Raw genomic sequence first — 19,898 nt, forward strand, 5'->3', positions numbered from 1 at the left:
GACGATAGCCGACAATGAGTCTACTGCTTCTGTGCAACACGTACGTTCGCGCTTCCCAACATATCCAGCTTCGAGATCAGAGGTCGAGTCCACTAAAGCGTAGCGAGGAGACCGTCTATAGCGCCTCCTTTAGGGCTTTCAAGCATACAATATCAAGGTAGTTGGTGACGTGAAAGGGGACGCTCACAACTCGGCCGGCGCCATCACCTCGTGCGTCCGCGACTTTTGACAGGAGGTGATGACATGGTCCCGACTCACTTTTAGTTCTTACTCCACCGTCAGCGACGCTCGTCGTGTGCATACTGTTCCTACAAAAGCCACTGTAGTGTCGCTTCACTTGCGTCACTCGCCTTGTGCGCACTGCTTCTGCAACAACGGGCATTTCAATTACTTTAATCTCTGCAACGCTCGTCGTGGGAGCAAGCACGGCGCGCCTCCGCTTTCCCAAAGCACTCTACGTGCTCGGCATCGAGGCGCAATCGTAACGAGCTGTCATCTCCAGAGATGCCGCGTGCGAAACACTGAGGAAGGCGCTTCGAGCACACGCACCGTTACATTTCAATGCACGAAGATGCGTCAAGGCGTCAACGACATGAAAACGACCCAAAACAAGAAGCTAAACGAAATAGAAACCATAACTGTTTTGGTGTCGGGCCAAGAGCAAGGAAAGCGGTTATTAGAGTGCGACAAAAGGAGCACGAAAGAGAACGACAAAATTCCTTTGCGTGCAGCATTGTGAGGAAAGCAATCAAAGGCGTAAAAAGGGTGCCCTGCTGGAAATGAAGTCAGAGGCTGCCGTTTGCGTAATGAGGATTGCTCACTCAGCAACGACATCAACAGAAGGAACTCATTCTTCCCATTCATACCACTGCGTAGTGTTTTGTTGGGTTATGCTGTTCTGTGTGGTCGGGCTGCTTTTGCAAAAAAAAAATGAAAATAAGAAGACGCGCTCTGCGAGCACTGATTTCGTAACGTTCATTTCACTTGGGAACAAGAAGAAGAACAAGAACGTTATCGACTTCGTGCAAGTGGCACGGCAATGCGTGTTGCGCTTGAGCCGGGGCAACTGTTCTGTACGTAAAGTTAGGCAGCATCTTTGTTTGGAAAAGCCAATACCTGGGGTGAACCTCCTGGAAAGAGTAAAACTGGTTGCTTTCGGTTTACCACAAGAATAAAAATTTACTTCAAGAATAGCGTGAGATTACAGGAGAAATGTCGTTTCAAATAATTGTTTCATTATTATTTTTGGAATTGACATGGTGAAATTGTAAGGCTCATTGAACATAGTTGAATAAATCTTAATAGCAGCGTGTTTGTTTTATTGAAGAATATTGCAGTAATAAACAAAAAAATGACAGCATTACCTCGAAAGCGAAAAACAAAGCTATATTTATACAGTATCGCTCACGTACGTATGGTTCTGTAACATGTCTGCAAAAATAGCTGTACATGTCTTTTGTATGTACTGGCTCGCAGTGTAAAACGAAACGTTGTAAATCCTGTGAACGAATCAATGCTGGCGTTTCCTTGCCCGTGAAGTAACGTTCGAATTGGGTGTGCGCACTGCGCGTGATCACTTTTTTTTCGCTTGCAACTAGTAATTTGGAGATCCAGCACATGTGTTTACTGACTGAAAGTGAAGGATTCCTGTTGTACTTGCCCGCCGTCGCGACGTCTCAAACAACGCTAACGAGCTGGCACTATGATTGCAGTGCCCGGTTTTACATTCTAGAGGCGCTCGTGCGCCAGAGGTGCCGAATTCAGAAAGCTTTTCGTCAGTAAGTTCTCTTTGTCATTGGTCGACCGCCACTGCTAGTAATATATGTTCAGCGTCAGGATTGGGTAGCATTTGTTCTCCAGAAAATACATTATTTTTTATACGGACACATTAATTTACGAGGTGCTGAAGAAACGGCAATCAAGTCTGAAACCATCGCCATCCAGGTGTCTCAGAGCGCAAGTACAACTACGTTGTAGCTCCGTCCTCTGCCCGTGATTTAAAATTCAGCGGGTACCATAGCAGCAGAGATTCGCGCTTCTAGTAATTTTATTCTACGAATCACGTCGTAGCGTTGCGCAACTGTCGACTGTAATATATGTGTACGCGTGTATGTGCGTAAGTGTGAAAAACCGAAAGTGCAGTTGTCTGTAATCGCTTACAACTTTTTTTCTCCATGAGCGAAGCAAGTTCACTGGCGAAACTACCTGCCCTGTAAAATTCAATTTCGAGTAGAATTCTAGGACACTCAATGGAAGTTCTCGGCTGACAAGATACGACAAAAATTTTCGTGTTTGTTATTTAGTCCTAGCGAAGTTATTGTGATTATTCGGTGGGATAGCAATGATTATATCGTACAGCATATAACTTCACTCTTGTTTAGCCTAACTTATCTAGCGTCGCGAGGCGACGAGTGTAATCATGTTGAGCAGAATCTCTGGACATCGAATGCATACACTGTGCCTAAATTACGTCCTCGCAACAACAAACGAACCTAACACATTTCCTTTTTTTTAACGTCACGTGAAAAAAAAAGCCTTTCCGTCAGGTCCGGCGATCGTATGTCACTTTTGCACGCAGCGGCACTTATTTGCGCGATTACCATTGATGACGTCACCGATACCTCATTTTTAGCTTCAAGGGCCGAATTCACAAAGCACTTCGTTCGCAAGTGCTCGTTGCCATTAGCCGGCTGCCTTCGCTCAGGATCAGGACCCAGGGTCCTGTGACCTGTGAAATATTTCGCGCTGTAATATGGCTGAGTATACAGAGCTGCCGGACCTAGGACGTTGCCTAATGGGCGCTCGAAAATTCCCGGACTCGTAAAACTACCGGCTTCCTTTTACTTCCACTTCACTGCAATACACTCCAGCCATGCTTATGTTTCTGTTAGGTGCGTGTGAGTTGCTGACATTGCGCGTTTTTGTTTGTTTGCCTGCTCTAGTTGCACAACGGAATATAGTTTTCTTTCTTTATCTGACGGTAATTTTTGCTAAACAATGGGCACAGAAAAGTAAGACAACATTAGGTATTTCAAAACCGTTTACTCTTGAATGCGCGCTTTAATTAGAGAATGGTAATGCTTACCGCTCCTTATTAGCTGTATTGTTTCGCACCAGTTCCCAAACTTTAAGCAAAAAATTTCCTTTGCCAGTGCAGGCTTTTCGGTGGGCATTTATGCATACTTTTGTTTCGAGCAACTTTCGTTCCCGCTCTGTGCTTTCAGGAATGCTTAATTACTAGCGGCTACGTTGCGTGTGTGTTAATGGTGTTTCTACTAGGTAGCACGAAGCGTTCAGAGATTAGCAAGCATCGCTCAGCAAACTTATTCAAGAAGCCATGTTTATTGAAAAGCACCGACACTCATAGGAATGCTAGTCTAGGTTCACATGCACCAACCTCGACGAGCCGACATGCACCAATCGCGACGAGCCTACTTGGGGGGCCCCTTTTCCACAGCTGGCATGAGGTCACGTACAGCGAGCGCCCCTCGCGGCAGCGGCGCGCAGCTGCAGCATGGAGGATTCGCTGGGACCATCGCGACGAGCCGAGTTGGGGCCCCGCTTTTCCACAGCTAGTATGACGTCACACATAGGTCACGCTAAAGGTCAATGGTAGATTCTCCGGGACGACGGCCAAGAGCGGAAACCTCGAGCAGTATTGCTTTCGCAATAAAAAGAAACTATATTTTCTCCAACAGTTTTTTTAATGTTCGTCAACTAGTAGGCCAACGTCACTGTTGATGAAGAACCCGTCACGCTGCACACACAGCAACAGAACACCAATGGCAACAGCAGCGATTCTTTTCTCGATGCTACATTTGCGCCAATTAAAACGAGCTTTAGTGCTGGCCTACACGTTTAGCCATGTTCCCTTCGCTATACCGCATGAGTCAATAAACGCGTGACTTAGAGAGTAGTGGAGCTAATACCATATTTTTTTCTTCTTTTTGTGTGTGTATATATATATATATATATATATATATATATATATGTGTGTGTGTGTGTATACACACATATATGTGTGTGTGTGTGTGTGTGTGTGTGTGTGTGTGTGTGTGTGTGTGTGTGTGTGTGTGTGTGTGTGTGTGTGTGTGTGTGTGTATACTTCGTAAGTTTCTTTCATAGCTATAAACACTTAGTTTCCCGGTTATAAATTAGGAAATGGTAGTAATGCCATGACAACGCCGGATCGTGTGGACTTTGTGGCCGTTGGGTAGCTAGAAGTCGTTTCAGTAGTCCGCTAACGTAATGAACGATGTTACGTATAACGTGCGTCATGTAATAAAACTAATGAAAAATTGATGTGAGTTAGAATGAGGCGTATGCGCTGACCTCTTTGTTGCATGTTTGATTATTGGCTGTTCTATTTTTCTACTTATCTTCTCTCTCTCTCTCTCTTTCTTTCTTTCTCGCTCGCTCGCTCTCTTGCTTTGCAAGCAGCCACATTTCCTTTCAAATGGAGTTGTTTTTCTTTGTCACTGCAACGCAAGGGAATGCGCTTAAAACTGCACCGCACGACATTAATAAATATAACAAAGTGGCGGGGTCACTGCATGTTCGATTGGAGCACTTGAGGTCTCGCGCTGTTTCCTTAAATGATATACAAGATTTGTGGCCTAATTTTTTGGACTAAATGAAACTGACTGAGCAACGTGCGTGCAAGCGAAAACGATGAGAAATCGACACTCGATGATCAGTGTTTGATGATTCAGAATCTGAAGTGAAATGACGACGACCATCTGATGCCCGTCTATGTCCGTTGCGTGGCTCACGTGTTCAAATCTAGTTCGAGCAATCACTTGAACGTTTGTCTTTATTGGAAACAAGAATCCTGCGTGGAAGTCGAAACGTGTTTATTCAATTATACCATCTATCTATCTATGAATCTTCTTAATTGACTCATATTGAAGAATGAATGCAACATATTCAAACCGTTAGCCACGAGGCTAATGGCGGATCTAATTCGGTAGGTGGCTTTGTTTTCTCAATTGTTGTTTACTGTGGCTGCACTTCCTCAGAGTCATCGCCAACTAATCATAAAGTGCGGGCAAAGCCTGGTGATCACCTTGACGTGAGAAACTAGAGAACATCAACGCTATGGCCCTGTAGAGAAACACAGAATTCAATAATCGTAGAATATTTCTGGTGCACGATGTTAGAATAGATGTTGATGCAACTAGGCACCGCTTCCGGTTGCAGTGAAAGCGCAAGGGAAACGGCAGCATAGAACGACAGCCTTAATTTAAGCGATTAATTGGCCGTCTGGGGTCACGAAGCTTGTTCGAGCGAGAAGCTCCTTGGCCCCGTCTTTAGTCGTGCCTCAGTACCTCAATATCTTTTTCCGACGCCCTTCGTTAATAAGGCGCTCCCGTAATTTCTATTCTCGCGAAGTCGGCCACTGTCCAAGAGCAACCACGTATACAGCGCCATCCCAATGCTTCTCATCATTTATTATGCTGCAAAGCATCCTAATGACAAAGCCGGATGGCTCGGTGACAGATTGCAAGCGACGTCAGCTGAGCGGTAAAGTTCTTTGTGCGTTTGCATGCTTGCGGCTAGGAGTAGGGAGGCGCTGAGAGAACACGAGGTCATGAAGGCGAGGACACCGTGTCCCTGCTATAAAGGAACGACGATTAATCAGTGTCCTTATCTAGTATTGCATCAGCCTGTAATTAAGCTCCTTGCAGACCCCCCCCCCCCCCTCCCGCCCCTTTTCGGCAGGACTGCCGCTGACGACTTCATCGGTGGGACTTGCTTCCGCCCGAAGAGAGCGGTCGGTGGTGCTTTGCAAACTTTGTACTTGTCACGGGGAACAGTGATTAATGCCCCCGCGATCGGCCCTTTCGTGACGAAGTGATTAAAATGCACGACTATGGTCACTGGCGTTTTCTGGTGATCGGCGTAGTGACCTGAACGGTGCACGTGTCCCATCGCGCTTTGTTGAGGTCACCTTTAGAGGGCTAGAGCCCCCTCCACTCCCCACTACCCATTCTTTCTGCCCAAGTCTTCAGCATCATTGTTCCTTCAAATTCCATGGCTTGTAAATGCATAAATGATCGTTGCCCCCACGGAAGAACAATGTGTCCATAGGAGAGAACGTGGAAAGGGACATGATCGAGTTCACACAAAATGGAGCGTGCTATATGCAGGTATATATTTCTCATAAAAGCGAAAAAGTGATGAACTATTGAGACGAAGTTTGAGCTTCGCTACATAATTTCTGTCACTTCTCAGCGAAAGCTTGACATGTAAGAATCTTTTAAGGGCCAGGTACTTTAGTTCACCTGAAACACGAGTCTCGTGTGCATTTCCTTGCACTGTCGACACATTTGAGTTGTTGTCACTGTTCTCCCCATCACATTATTGCTAAGGAAGCAACTGCGTCATTTGCACTCCAACGTAGATGGGAACTCGGTCGAACATCTACATAGTTTCATTTCTTGCGAAGCGCTATCTTTTCTAATTCAAACAGGAGTTATTCAATTCTGCAATCAGCCCTCCGCGATTGGTCAAAAACATTTTTGAAACACCCCCGCTTCGCCTGTCTGTCACGCGACGTCAAGAAAACCGCGATAGCTCCCCATCTGATATGACGGGTACACACTGATTATGCATGATTTGACCGAACGAAAGAAAAATAGCTATTTCTGATTCGGTGCCTTTTCGCCATTAGCCCTTCGCTATTGGTCAAAAGTTTTCGGGCTGCATCTACTTCACCTGCCTCTCACGCGACGTCACAAAACCGCAAAAACTCAGCACGTCAAAGTACGTGTTAAAAACGCAATAATGTCACGTGGTCGTGACGTTGAATAACACAGTAGCAGTACTGTGAACGACAAAACTAACTTTTATTGGGCGAACCTGTGCCCACAAAACAGGCTACACTTATAGCACAACGATAGCGGCGAACACGCTCGGCGATCGTCGAAAATCTGCTCAGCGGGTCAAGCGCGTCGGCTTTTATACAGCAGTCGTCGAATGTTCCAGACTAATCGCTGGGACCCGCGCGTATTCCACAATGTTCTACGCCATTCGCGTCAGGCGATGAAATCAGATAACATAAGGTTCGGCGACAATAGACAGCCGGGTAGAATCATCGATAACTTTCCAGAAACGTCGGATACATGCAGGCGCGTCCGTCGCTGTGCGATTACAGTTGTTAAGCGGCGAAACGTGGTCGCCCGATAAAGATAAGTACACGTGTCAATAATATGCCGAACAAAACTGAATTTTCCTCTGAATAGCCACAGGCTGCCCCGTTCCGAAAGGAATAAAAGATGGCTGCCGCTGATCGATCAGGCACTGGCTATTCGCACCTGCCGGAGAGCATGGGTTTATTTTTGTGCAACAAAACTTTTTGCGTATACGTGTAACGTTTTCGAGCACTTTCAGCACGTTTACGACCTCGTTCTATCAACTTTTTTTTTGTTGAGCATCCGTTTTAGCGTCATGCTTAAGCTTGCGTTGCATGCCGCCGCGATTGTCGACGAGCCGCCGCAAGCTAACTAAGGTAAAGCGGACCAATCGCCGACGCCGGCACCACCCTCTTCATCCGGTTATCGATTTTCAGTGCAGGGGCTCGGCCCCATCGAATCCCTCTCCCCTTGAGCGTGCTCCTCGCCTCTTGTCAGCCAATTAGATAAGAGAAGCCGCTGAGTGTAGGCACACTGTGATATAAAGTTTGTAAACAGGGATAAGGTGCCTCAGAAAGGCTGGCCCTTATCCCTGTTTACAAACTTTATACGAAAGTGTGCTATTCCATCTGTCAGCCCCTTTCTCGATTTTGAGTGTAGGCAATGTTACTCGTTTTTCAAGCAAACGAAAGTGACCTTCTATAAATGAGGAGAGCGCTTGATTGATCTGTTCAGACAACCCTGCGGGTGACCGCCCGTTGCTTTCGTCGGCGGTTACGAAAATTTGACTTCAGGAGATTGGAATAAAAACAAATTGGAATAGTTTTACGTTATAGGGCCCCTGATCTACCGAATATTAGGGACGATTTGACGATTTTATGCACAGTGACCCACGCTAATTGGTGTCGTTTTACTTTTGCTTCCTCTATATCTAAGAAGTGTTATTTATTGCGTCTTCCGTTGCGTCCATGTGTTTGTGTTCATAATTGTATCTTTCTATGCTTTTTTCTTTAATTTATGCTTATTTTTCATCAGAGTTCTTCCCGCTAAGTAAAACTGAGCACCAAAAACTATGCTGCTTCCAAGCTCTTCACTAAACTCTGGCTACCAACTTATCGAGTGAGAAACACTCTCATTCCCGAGCTTCCGAGATAGGGGATTAATAGGCCTATTTTCTCCCTAAGTACCGACCGGGCCAGTGCCCTCGTCGTTCCGCAATATCGGATGGATAATTAGAGAGAAATGAAAGGAAGAAATATTTCGTTGCAAAAGGATCGTTATGCGCCAAACTGGCGTTATACCTTATCTCTTGTGTGTGGCGCGAAGATCGTTTCGAAGCCGCCTCCGCGAGCGCAGACACGCGTTTCATTTTGCTTTCTTTCGTGAGAAACGACGGTGCGCACAGACGCACCTGTCTGCCGCTTTTTAGCTATCATTGCGACGGCGAGTTGCAAAGAAGTTCACGTGTGGGTTGAAGTTCTGCTATCTATATGTTTAGCTTTCTGTTTAACGTGATTAGCATTCTGGAAATCGAAGAAAATGTCCTGTAACTTCAATTCCACTGTTCTAGCTGTTACATCACGGCCATTTTGTGTAGGCAAGCAGGTAATGTCTTGTGCAAGCCTTCCTGGACATACTTCTGCAATTTGTCTTTCCTCTTTTTCTTCTTCTACGACTACTACTTATTATTATTATTATTATTATTATTATTATTATTATTATTATTATTATTATTATTATTATTATTATTATTGGATGGCGCCTTCTTCCGACCCAACATGAATAATGGCATGCTATCCCTGTGCCATTCATCAAAACAAGTCTAATTTAGTCATAAAACACAAATGCCGACCCTAGCTTAGAAGACTGCGGGAAAAAAGTGTCAGGGTAATAAAACATGTCAAACAACATGTTAAATTCGTTTAATTTCTGTAAAAATATGCATGAGGTTATTCTTGAAAATAGAGATTCGAGCAAAGCCGAAAATGTTTTCGGTACATGTCATAATGATCTTGTGAGTCCATGAAACCGTTTTCAAACGGTTTAAAGCAATTAGGAGGACTTCTTCTTTCCCCTGAGATATGAATGTCTGCCAAGAGAACTGTTACTTCAACAACTTTATTGTTTCTTCAGCGCACAAATCCATATGAGCTGAACTTAGTCTAATCCTAGGTTGACCCCGATGATGAGGAGTAGCAAGCGAAGTCCAACAGAACAACTTGTTTCATTTGCCTAATGGCACCCAACCACCCATCGATCCCTGAAGAGCACGAAGAACTCAAACACAACAAAGGTCAATCATTATTTTGTAAGGTAGATTAAATAAATACTGCCACTTGTGGCTTTTCTTGCCAAAAAACATCTATTGATGGTCCATGAAAAGCAGAACACGTTCCACTTATCTTTCTCAAAGTGCTTGAGAGTTAATAATGAAATATTAGCACAGCTTGGGTCTCCTTTCCGGGATAAAACAACATTTGCGTTTTTCACGCAGTGCATTTTCGCCAAATAAAGGCGTTTTTCTGAGCCCGGGCTCTTACCGGATGTCTACTCGAAATTCATTCTAGTATTTCCATCAATGCGTAAACAAAGCATTACTTTGGCAGCGGCAAAAGTGCGCAGCCTTAAGTTACGCGTTACTCGGCTCGCTGGCTCAATCATAATGGGAAATAGTGCTAAACAGTTGTCCTGTGATTCGCTTTGTTTTCTTTTCTGAATATATTATGAATGAACCAGCGCAACAGCACGCTCTCTTGAAGCAAGTTTTATTCATGCAGATTTTGACAAGTGCGTACTTTAAAGACAGCCCGAAAGAAGGCAGACATAAGACAAGCGCTTACTCACAGTTAAAAATTTCATAGAGCAGACGACATACGCACAGATAAGCAATGAAATTTCCTAGACCACTCAGCGCAAAAGGGGAAAAGGGGAAAAGAACGTCATAGCCATTTTGAAATTCAGCAGTGCCACTAAATCGCAGGACCCAGGATGGCGCTTATCCTGTGTCTCTCTTCTTTCGTCCTATCTTAGGCTTTAGCTCTTTGAAAAATACCAATTTGAAAACGACCTTTAACCTGTGTTGTCAGCGGATCAGTATAGGCTTTGGCAGCTCTCCAACCAGCGTCACTGAAGCTCGCCTGAATGGTGCACGGTTCATCAATGATTCACGATTCACAGTTTTAATTAAAGGGACGGTTAATAAGAAAAGCATTCCAAAACCAATCCCATAGTGTGCCTCCCAATTCCTGGCTCTATAAAGATTTCGTCCAGCACGCCATCTGTGCAGAAAGAAGAAGCTGTCTTTTACTCTTATTGGCGTCTACCTTTCCCCAACAAGTCAGTTTGATAGAAAAAGACTAGAAGATATTATGGCTGATACTCCCGGTCCTTGGATAATAACAGGGGACTTCAACGCTCACCACCATATATGGGGAAGCTCCAGGATAAATTTGAGGGGCAGGTCACTAGTATACTTTGCATCAGGCCACAACCTGTGTCTTCTAAACGACGGAAGCCCGACATTTCTGCGAGGAACTACATACAGTAGCTGCCTTGACTTGACTTTGGTGTCACGTTGCCTGACTTCGAGCGTGCAGTGGTTCACTGATATTGAAACCCATGGAAATGATCATATTCCGACCTATGTGAGAATCGATGGACTAGACGCCGCATTACCGGTAGTCTCTCGCCAAATCGACTGGTCAGTCTTTCAAAATCGCGTAGAAGACACATGCAAGACACATATTGCACGCAGATTAGAAGACATAATTGCAGACGCTATGCAAGATTGCACACGCTGCTTCACACATCCATCAAAGCGTACAGATAATGACATTGAATTGGAAAGGCTTCATGCACTACGTCGCCGAGCTGAAAGGAGGTACAGGCGCACGAAGTCAATTCTTGACCTCAGAGAAGCTCGGCGCATGCAAAAGAAGATCAAACGCCGAATGGATAAGCTAGCGGATCAAAAATGGAAATGTTTTTGCGACTCACTAGACCCCCGCAAGCCATTGTCCTGTGTGTGGCGTACCTTACGGGGTCTTTGCGCAAGTCCCCAGCAACGACACCCATTCAACGCCCTTGCTCTCTATCAAAACCGCCGCGAGATAGACGTCGCAGAGGAATTTTGTGCGAACGTCGCCGGCGGCACGGTTTTAGTCCCTGACATGGTTCTAGGCAACATCCCCAGCCCACGAGATGCAAGTATGGACGCTCCATTCTCTATGGAAGAGTTAGAAGCTGCTATGGCGCTATGTAGGTGTTCGTCTTCACCAGGACCCGATGGCATAACATATACTGCTTTGCGCCACCTAGGCAGAGAAGCACGAAGAGAACTCCTCAGCCTTTTTAATAGTTCATGGCAAGATGGTGTCGTCCCACAGGAATGGAAACGCAGCCGCCTGGTACCGCTTCTAAAAGCAGGAAAGTCACCGCTCGAACTGGCATCGTATCGGCCTATAGCTCTTGCCAGCTGCGTCGGGAAGCTCATGGAACGTATGATCCTCATGCGTCTCGAATGGTACCTTGAACACCATAAGATTTACCCTGACTCTATGGCGGGATTTCGACGCGGTCGTTCATCGATTGACAGTGTCATCGATCTAGTATCATCTGTGGAACAACAAAAATCTCGGAAGCGATTATCAGTAGCGCTCTTTCTTGACGTGAAAGGCGCTTACGACAACGTTTCCCATCAAACCATTCTAGATGCACTTCTGACAATTGAGCTAGGAGGGCGAGTATATCGATGGGTCAGTAACTACTTGACACAAAGGTCCTTGTTCGTACGAACAGAAGATGGTCCGACTACCGACCACTACACATTCCGAGGCGTTCCCCAAGGCGGTGTTCTAAGCCCTATTCTTTTCAACCTCGCGCTTCTTGGGCTGGCCGAATCCCTACCGGAAACAGTGAGTGTTTCAATCTACGCCGACGACATCTGCATCTGGACATCAGCGGTCACTCGCCTGCAGGTTCGCGCACGGCTACAGAAAGCAGCAACACAGGCATCTGACTACCTTCACACACAAGGCCTTACCATCTCAACAGAAAAATGTCCATTAGTCGCTTTTACGCGAAAAACGATGACTCCTTATCCAGTATGCATCAATGGTCAGCCTATCTCCTACAAAAGAAATCACCGGTTTTTGGGCGTCATTGTAGACCGGGACCTCACTTGGAGCCCTCATGTTGCCCACTTAAAGAAGAAGCTCACATCTATTGTTCACGTCTTCAAGTTCATCGCCGGCAAAACATGGGGATCGTCAGTGGGCTCCATGCTACAGTTATATCGAGCACTGTTCATCGGATTCCTACGCTATAGCTCCCCCGTGCTTGCTAAAACATGCAAGTCAAATCTTCGAGAACTTCAGAGCGTGCAGGCGCAGGCACTACGTGTTTGCCTAGGCCTTCCGCGCAGCGCCTCGACAGCTGGAACCATTATAAAGTATAAACCCCATGCAAGCGATCTTGCACGCGACAGCGACAAGCGACGCGATGGAGATGGCTGTCGCGTTCGCTCGTCGCCTACAAGTTGCACCCCATGCGAGCGATGACTTCGAGCGACGTCTCCCCAGTGTTGCCGGTATGAGGGCAGCAATATAGGCGCCGAAACTAGCGTGACGCGTGCTTTATTAACTTAAGTTGATGTATTTTACTGCAAAAAGCAGCATAACTAATTCTGAAAGTCTTGCAGTAGATTCTTATCCTTACACGTATAAAAATTCAATTGTTTGCTCGTTCCGTGCGACAATCGGAAGTGCTGGAGTTATGTACGTCCAGTTCCGGCTTTGCGCTATTGGCTAGTCGCTCATAGCACTTCCGGGCGACGAGCGACGGATTCTAGATTTGCAAAACCGAGCGATCGCGCGACAAGACCGAGCGATCTGTTCAAGCGACGGCCCGATCCGTCGCGCGAAGCTGTCGCTCGTCGCTGTCGCGCACAAAATCGCGCCAATGGGGTTTAGCCTTAATGGCTCAAGACCATCCGATCACGACTTACATTAGCACCGAAACGCTTAGAGCCCATGTTCGTCATGTTTCACGGATGCAGTCAAGCTCTCTTGCGTGCCTGCCAGAACGACGGCCACAGGCGTCCTTCTCCAACAAGGTCAGCATCCATCGTGCCTCCTTACCATCGGGTTTCACACCCTCTGCACGTTCAACCTCAGCTTTGTGGTGTTTAAAACAACCTCAAGTGCGTCTTACGATTCCAGGGATAAGAAAGAAGAACGACCTGCCTACCTTGGCCTTGAAGCAAGCAGCTCTGGATTGTTTGCACACTTTATACTTTGATCGAGTACATATATATACGGATGGCTCTTCCACTCAGACCAGCTCCACCAGCGCAGTGGTTATACCATCCCGTTCACTAAGCATCCAATACAAGATTTCTCACTTGACAGCATCGACTAGTTCGGAGCTTGTTGCCCTCCGAGTTGCCGTTGATTATATTAATAACCAACCGGCTAATCGGTGGGCTATATTCTGCGATTCGAAGGCGGCCTTACAATGTCTTCTGGCATCTCTTCGTCGCGGGTCATGTGAACAACTCGTGTCGGAGATACGAGAAATGCACCATCACATGATCGCGAAAGGACACGACGTCGTGTTTCAGTGGCTGCCTGGTCATTGCGGTATCTCCGGCAACGACCTCGCTGACGAAGCTGCTAGAAAAGCTCACGAGGGAGCAACCCTTGTTTCAATACCTTTATCGCGGACCGACGCAGCCCAACACTTAGGCAAGCTTGCGCACTCTTTGACATTGGAGAAGTGACACACACCTGAATTCACTCACCATCGCTTGCATTCCCTCGATCCCTCTATGCAACTGCGGCTGCTACCAGGTCTTCCGCGAAATGAGCAAACAGTGCTTTGCCGCTTACGTTTGGGCGTCGCATTCACAAATGCTTATGCATTTCTGATTGGAATGGCTGATAGCGCCGAGTGCAATGCCTGCGGTGTCGAGGAAACCATAGAACACCTACTGTGCTACTGCCCATCTTATGAAAATGAAAGGCAAGACCTCTGCACAGCTCTCAATCAGCTAGATGGAAAGCCGTTCACCTTGAACAAGATCTTGGGATCATGGCCTCGCATATCACAGCTACAAAAGGCCACAAAAGCGCTGCTGCGATATTTGAAAGCGACCGGATTGAGTCAGCGTCTGTGATCCGGACTGAGTGACCGACTGATATCTCCAGTGGACTTTCTCTCTTTTTTTTTTTTAATCTTTCCATCCCCCTTTTCCTTTCCCCAGTGTAGGGTAGCCAACCGGGCTCAGTCCTGGTTAACCTCCCTACCTTTCATTTATCATTTTCTCTCTCTCTCTCTCTCTCTCTGCGCCGCGTTATTTCCTTACACTCCCTCGTGCCACATACGTCGCCACAGTCTCCCCGAGGGGCTTTAAACGCGGTGGCTGTTGCGAAAAACCGTTCGTGAGCAGAGTCTGCCGCCGCAAACAGTATGGTGCTGACGACGGCCGTTCTGCGAGTCCAACGTAACCGTCGGTTTCCACACGAAAATTTCCTTCTTTTTTTTTTCACACTGCGCAATACAGGAGCAAGAGTACTCTCACTTTCAAGTTTCATTTCGAAATCAGGCCGCAGGCTAAAAGAAATAGAACTGTGCGTACTGAACACAATTAGGCACTCTAGGGAAGCGCTGCTACATTAGCAGCCTTCTGTAAAGCCAAAGGTTTCCGAACAACCTGCGCCATCTATTCACGCGTGGGGGAAATGTGGGAGTGCGGTTGACTCGGTTTTCCGTAATGAGGCAGCACCGTTCGGTAGGAAATGCTTTTTTGAGTTTGCTTTCTTTCAGCAGGAGTTTCCTACAACAATTAATAGAGGGAACTCGGGGCCTAATGCTTACAGGAGCTGCAAGTCTTGCGGTTCAGCCGTTCAACCAGCATAGGCGCGATGAACAGGAGATGAATTTGCCGAAACTTCATCCTTCATTTGTGATGGTTTTCAGCAAAACAATGTGGTATATTGGCAATGTTTGCGCATCTTCGCAGATTATAATTGCGTTTGTGTGTCTAGTAAATTAGGAGTGCTTGGAAATTTAAAAACGTGATCTGCAATAAATAAAGTCACAAGAACGTTTGAAAGGCATAAGCACAAGAATGAGACGAATCAACGTAAAATTTTCATGGTAGCTGCACGCTCGCAACTCCAGAGTCCCTCTCGTAATGTTTGTAGGAAACCATGTGCTTCTTCAATCGTATTTCATTTTTTTGCACTTTTTCTTAGGCATTAAGCAGTATAAGAACATTATCTGTACAACACATTCAAACCTCTGCATGGCATAAAAGGACCCAGAACAAGTGCAAGAATGTTGCATTTGCAAAATAAGAAAGTAAAGTAACAATTTAACGCTTTTATAATCAAATTGGTGAAACTTCGTAGCTACTGTCCTGGCCCATTTTGCACGCAGACGCTTTTACAGCGTAAATTGCATACCCTACTACTACAGATGCAGGGTGTAGGGGAACAACAGTTTTACACAGCCCCAAGGAAAAGCGTACTTTGTGGCAAATATTTACCGTCTATGTAATTAATAACTGTGGCAAACAAAATGTTTTATACACTCTTATTTTATGTAAATTAACTCCACGCGACGATCAATATTATAGTTTGGTTGCTACAAGAAAAGAAACAACAGTTCAAATGTCCTTGTTGTGTTTTCTTTTTTCTTGTTTTCGCTTTTGTTTTTTATGCTGACACCGGCCTGCATTTCGTACGACACGATATTTCCAAAACGTTTTGCTACCGAAGAGAACTTAAATACAGTGTCAACTGCTTTTCTGCAGCAGCTTGGATCTAAGCAGTTAACAGTCTGATCCCTTGTGCACGTGCTGTACACTGATTAGATATATTTAGCAGCAGGTAAGAGCTTGGAAGACATCGCAGATAATTATTATCAGCTGCGATGAGCTGCAAGTAGCCGAAAGGGCCCCGCCGTATGCCCCGCTAAAGCAACATATATATCACTAATTTTGCGCATCACTTAACAAGCATAGATGATGAATCATGGCAGTAAAGAATTGTTTGTCAGTGAACGGAAATGTACAAAATCATTTTTTTATAAAGGATAAATATCGGAGAGAACAAGTTCCGCAAAAGTACGCGCGTGAACATGTCTAAAATAGTGCGATGACAACTATCCAACTTTAACTAAATTAACAATTTAACAAGTTTAAACTAAATGTTAAATGCCGAGTAATATTTTTCAACTCTGAAAAGCATTCGCATATGCTAGCTTGGAGAATTATGAGCAGCTTACCATGCACTGCTTCGATCAATAACACGTATACTGGACGCACGAACGTGGTAGAAAGACTCTAAGGAAAGTTAACCAGATTTCAACTTTGTTCAGTGTGGTCGTTATTGCAGTAGTAAAGATGTTCCGCGCTTATTTTGGACGTTATCGAACAATGGTAGAAAAAAAATGAATGCTGTAAGCGAACCGAACACAACTAGCGCAGTCCGGTCATGTGCGTTTTCTGCCCTTGTCTTTTCGCCCTACATTTCCTTAAAGTCAATAGTAGTAACCAACTAGCCTGACCTGCTGCTTTAATGTCACGTAAATGGTGGAGGTAGCCACGCTCATGCACTTACTGATCTTGTGGGAACTTCAGCTGCTTCCTCTGCATTTACGCTGAGCAACTGTTTTTTTTTTTTTTTTTTTTTTTTCTTGACACAGGGAAGGAACCGAAATTTTTATGCTTATTGAGTGACTGACGCACGTTCCCGCTGTCACTGTAAAGAGTGCACCGCCGCACTTTTACGCAATGTGTGGCGAAGCTACCGTTGCGGAACTTCTGTTCTACGCTATTTGTGCTTTTTAAATAAAATTATGATTTTCCACACTTCCGTTCACTTACAAAGCATATAAAGCATACAAGTTTCGCGAAACAGCTCTTCAGGCAAATACGCGAGCACCATTCGGGACCATGCCTTTTCGGTACACGGAACCGCCATACAAAATTATATTGTAGGCCCGCGTGATAAGAAATTAGATTGTCGTGAAAACGGAGCAGTATTTTACAGTTCAGCTTCCTGCTCATTAATAATAAATAGTTCTCTCTCTCTCTCTCTTGTTGTTATTATTATTGTTGTTGTACTTATACTGGATATATCTTACGAATGTGTTCAATGACGTTCATTTTTTCTTTTATTTGATAAAAGCCGCAGCTACGTCTCGTTCTTGCATGTAAGACAACGTTACAGATGTGTGTCTGCAAAATTCATCAACGTGATCTTTCTGAGAAGCCATACTAAGTATGTTTCTCAGCAACACGGACTCGGATCCACAAAGCGCATGGATACAACAGATATCCCTTTGGCTTATATATCTGCAGTTACACCTTTTATGACCTCAATCCTGGGAACAGTTCCTTTTCTTACTATTTAGATATCGAAACATGGGAAGGTAGGCTACGCCAGGGCCGGCTATCCTAAAGTCACAAATTCTTTACTCAAGCAACAGTACAAACGAAAATAAATATGAAAATATAGAAAAGCACGATACACACACGAGCACAAGCGCACAAAGAATGTCACTATGAACGCCAGCTGTGAAAACTGTACAATAAATATAGTATGATCAACCATTACACAGGAGTGAAAGCGTCCACGCAACTCTCTTCATGTATACATAAGGAGAATAAAACCGCGATATTCGCTACTTAAAAAAAGTTTGACACTGTATTTATGCAATAATGTCAAAGCATTAATGTAACTTATAGGCAGCCTATAAGATCAGCCACTACTAAGCGAGCAGCCGACCACGGATATGCTCTACTGAAGCGCCAGAGTAATCACAGAAGCTACAATGTGGGTGCGTTCGTCTTTTGATGCGACCCAATATGTTAGGCTTGTAGGCTACTTTCTTAGCGTAAACGGTGGAGGAGCATGTCGAACGTGCGGTCAGTCTCTTGGTTCGGTGACAACCGCAGGAATGGGTCAGCTCTGTACAGGTGGAACTTCTAAACTTCTGCTGAACTTCTGAACGCGCTGCATGTTTATCGAATCATGTGTCTTTGAAAAGGTTCTCATGCAGGGTGCAAGAAGCATTCTTGGCGTCTGATACAGAAAATGTAATAGACGTCAAGGTACCTAATGGGTGTTCTGCAGTAGCTAATCTTCCTGCCGCCTAGTTTCATTTGCTGGAGTTAATGTCACGGTTATTATGATAACTGTTGTTGTGGTTGTTGTTATTGTTGGTGGTGGTGGTGGTGGTGTCTTTGTGGTGATTGTTGTTGTTGGTTTGTTTGTGTCGTCGTCGTCGTCGTCGTTGTCGTTGTTGTTGTTGTTGTTGTTGTTGTTGTTGTTGTTGTTGTTCTTCTTCTTCTTCTTCTTCTTCTTCTTCTTCTTTCGGTTCTCCGCTGAATCTTTTATTCCGACCTTCGACGTGCACTCTTGCAGGGTCTCGTACAAAAAAAAAATGAATTTTTACGCTGTCAGACTGCGGCGTATCTCGCTATTCGCTACTTGCCCACAGACCATGCCCGCATTGGTCGACCAAAGAAGATTGAAGGAAAATAAGAACATGCAAAGAAATACGCTGAAAAGCAACAATGACGTGCCCCCGTCGTTTTCACGGAAGTGCATCGCTCAAACTAGCGAACGCTATTTGTTCAAGATCGCGTAGAATTCCCGTTGGTCCTCTCCCAGACGAGACACACGGCTTGTTCTCAGGGGACCTAGAAGCGAGTCGCTCACTTCGAGTGCAGAAAACTCACACCGGTACGCTACCGGGTAGAACTTAGTGCTCCGATACTTCCGCGGGCTGTCGACCCATCTGCTTCATCTATTTCTGCTTTTTCTTTTTTCGTGATGCCAACGTTACACGGTGTGCGGGCGGATCTTCTCAGATGAAAGGGGGCAGCTACTGGCAACTAATTTGGTGGCCAGCTTTCGTGAAAATGACGGCAGCCGGTTGTGGCTACCCGAGGATGACGTGCCGTTAACACTCGGTTCCACCTGCTCGCCCAAGCGTGTAAACTTTTGGAAGTCTCTGCACTCGATCGAAGAGCGGGCTTGGGGCAAAATTCGGCAACATGAACAACGCAATCGAGAAGTATATCACTACTTCACAACCTTTCGCTTCACTGCCGCCTGTTTTCCGCAGTCGCTATATTTATGCTGCAGCAATTTCCTGCGTCAACCTTGAAGCGCCGTCCAGTCATTTTACGAGTTTCGCGAAGTGGCGGCTGATGACTTTTTTTTTTTTTTTCGAGAAAGCCAGGACGCGTAGAACACGTAACGTACTATTAATAAAATAAATACACATTTATGTGGTTTGAAAACTACCATTATGATAAAGTATAGAACCAGTAGCTTAGGTCTGAATGACGACAGTGCATTTAAGTTATTAAGCTCTAACATTCAAGTTAATAATAAAAATACTCCAGTATGATGAGCGCAGCAGCGAAATCGTTAACTTCGTTTTTCTAACGTTAAGTCAGGAGAACATTAAAAGCTTAAACAGGTTGTATTCGTGCGTGCAGCTACGCATGGCTTAGCTGCTTTTACTCGTCATCCCATGTACCAATTTCATTTCTTGTTCCTTCTGAATGTTCTTTGCTTGAAACTGAAAAAAAGAAAAAAAGAAAAGGCAGCTGAACTTGAGCATTTTGCAGTATTTTTGCCAGACTTATTTCAGGGAAAATAATGAAAGTAGATCACGGATCTTGTTGGCGTTAATACTGGTGCCTGTTGAAATGGTTCGTCAATTTTCTCAGTATAGATAGCTTCG

Source organism: Dermacentor andersoni, chromosome 2 (genome assembly GCF_023375885.2).
Source record: "Dermacentor andersoni chromosome 2, qqDerAnde1_hic_scaffold, whole genome shotgun sequence".
Lineage (NCBI taxonomy): Eukaryota > Metazoa > Arthropoda > Arachnida > Ixodida > Ixodidae > Dermacentor > Dermacentor andersoni.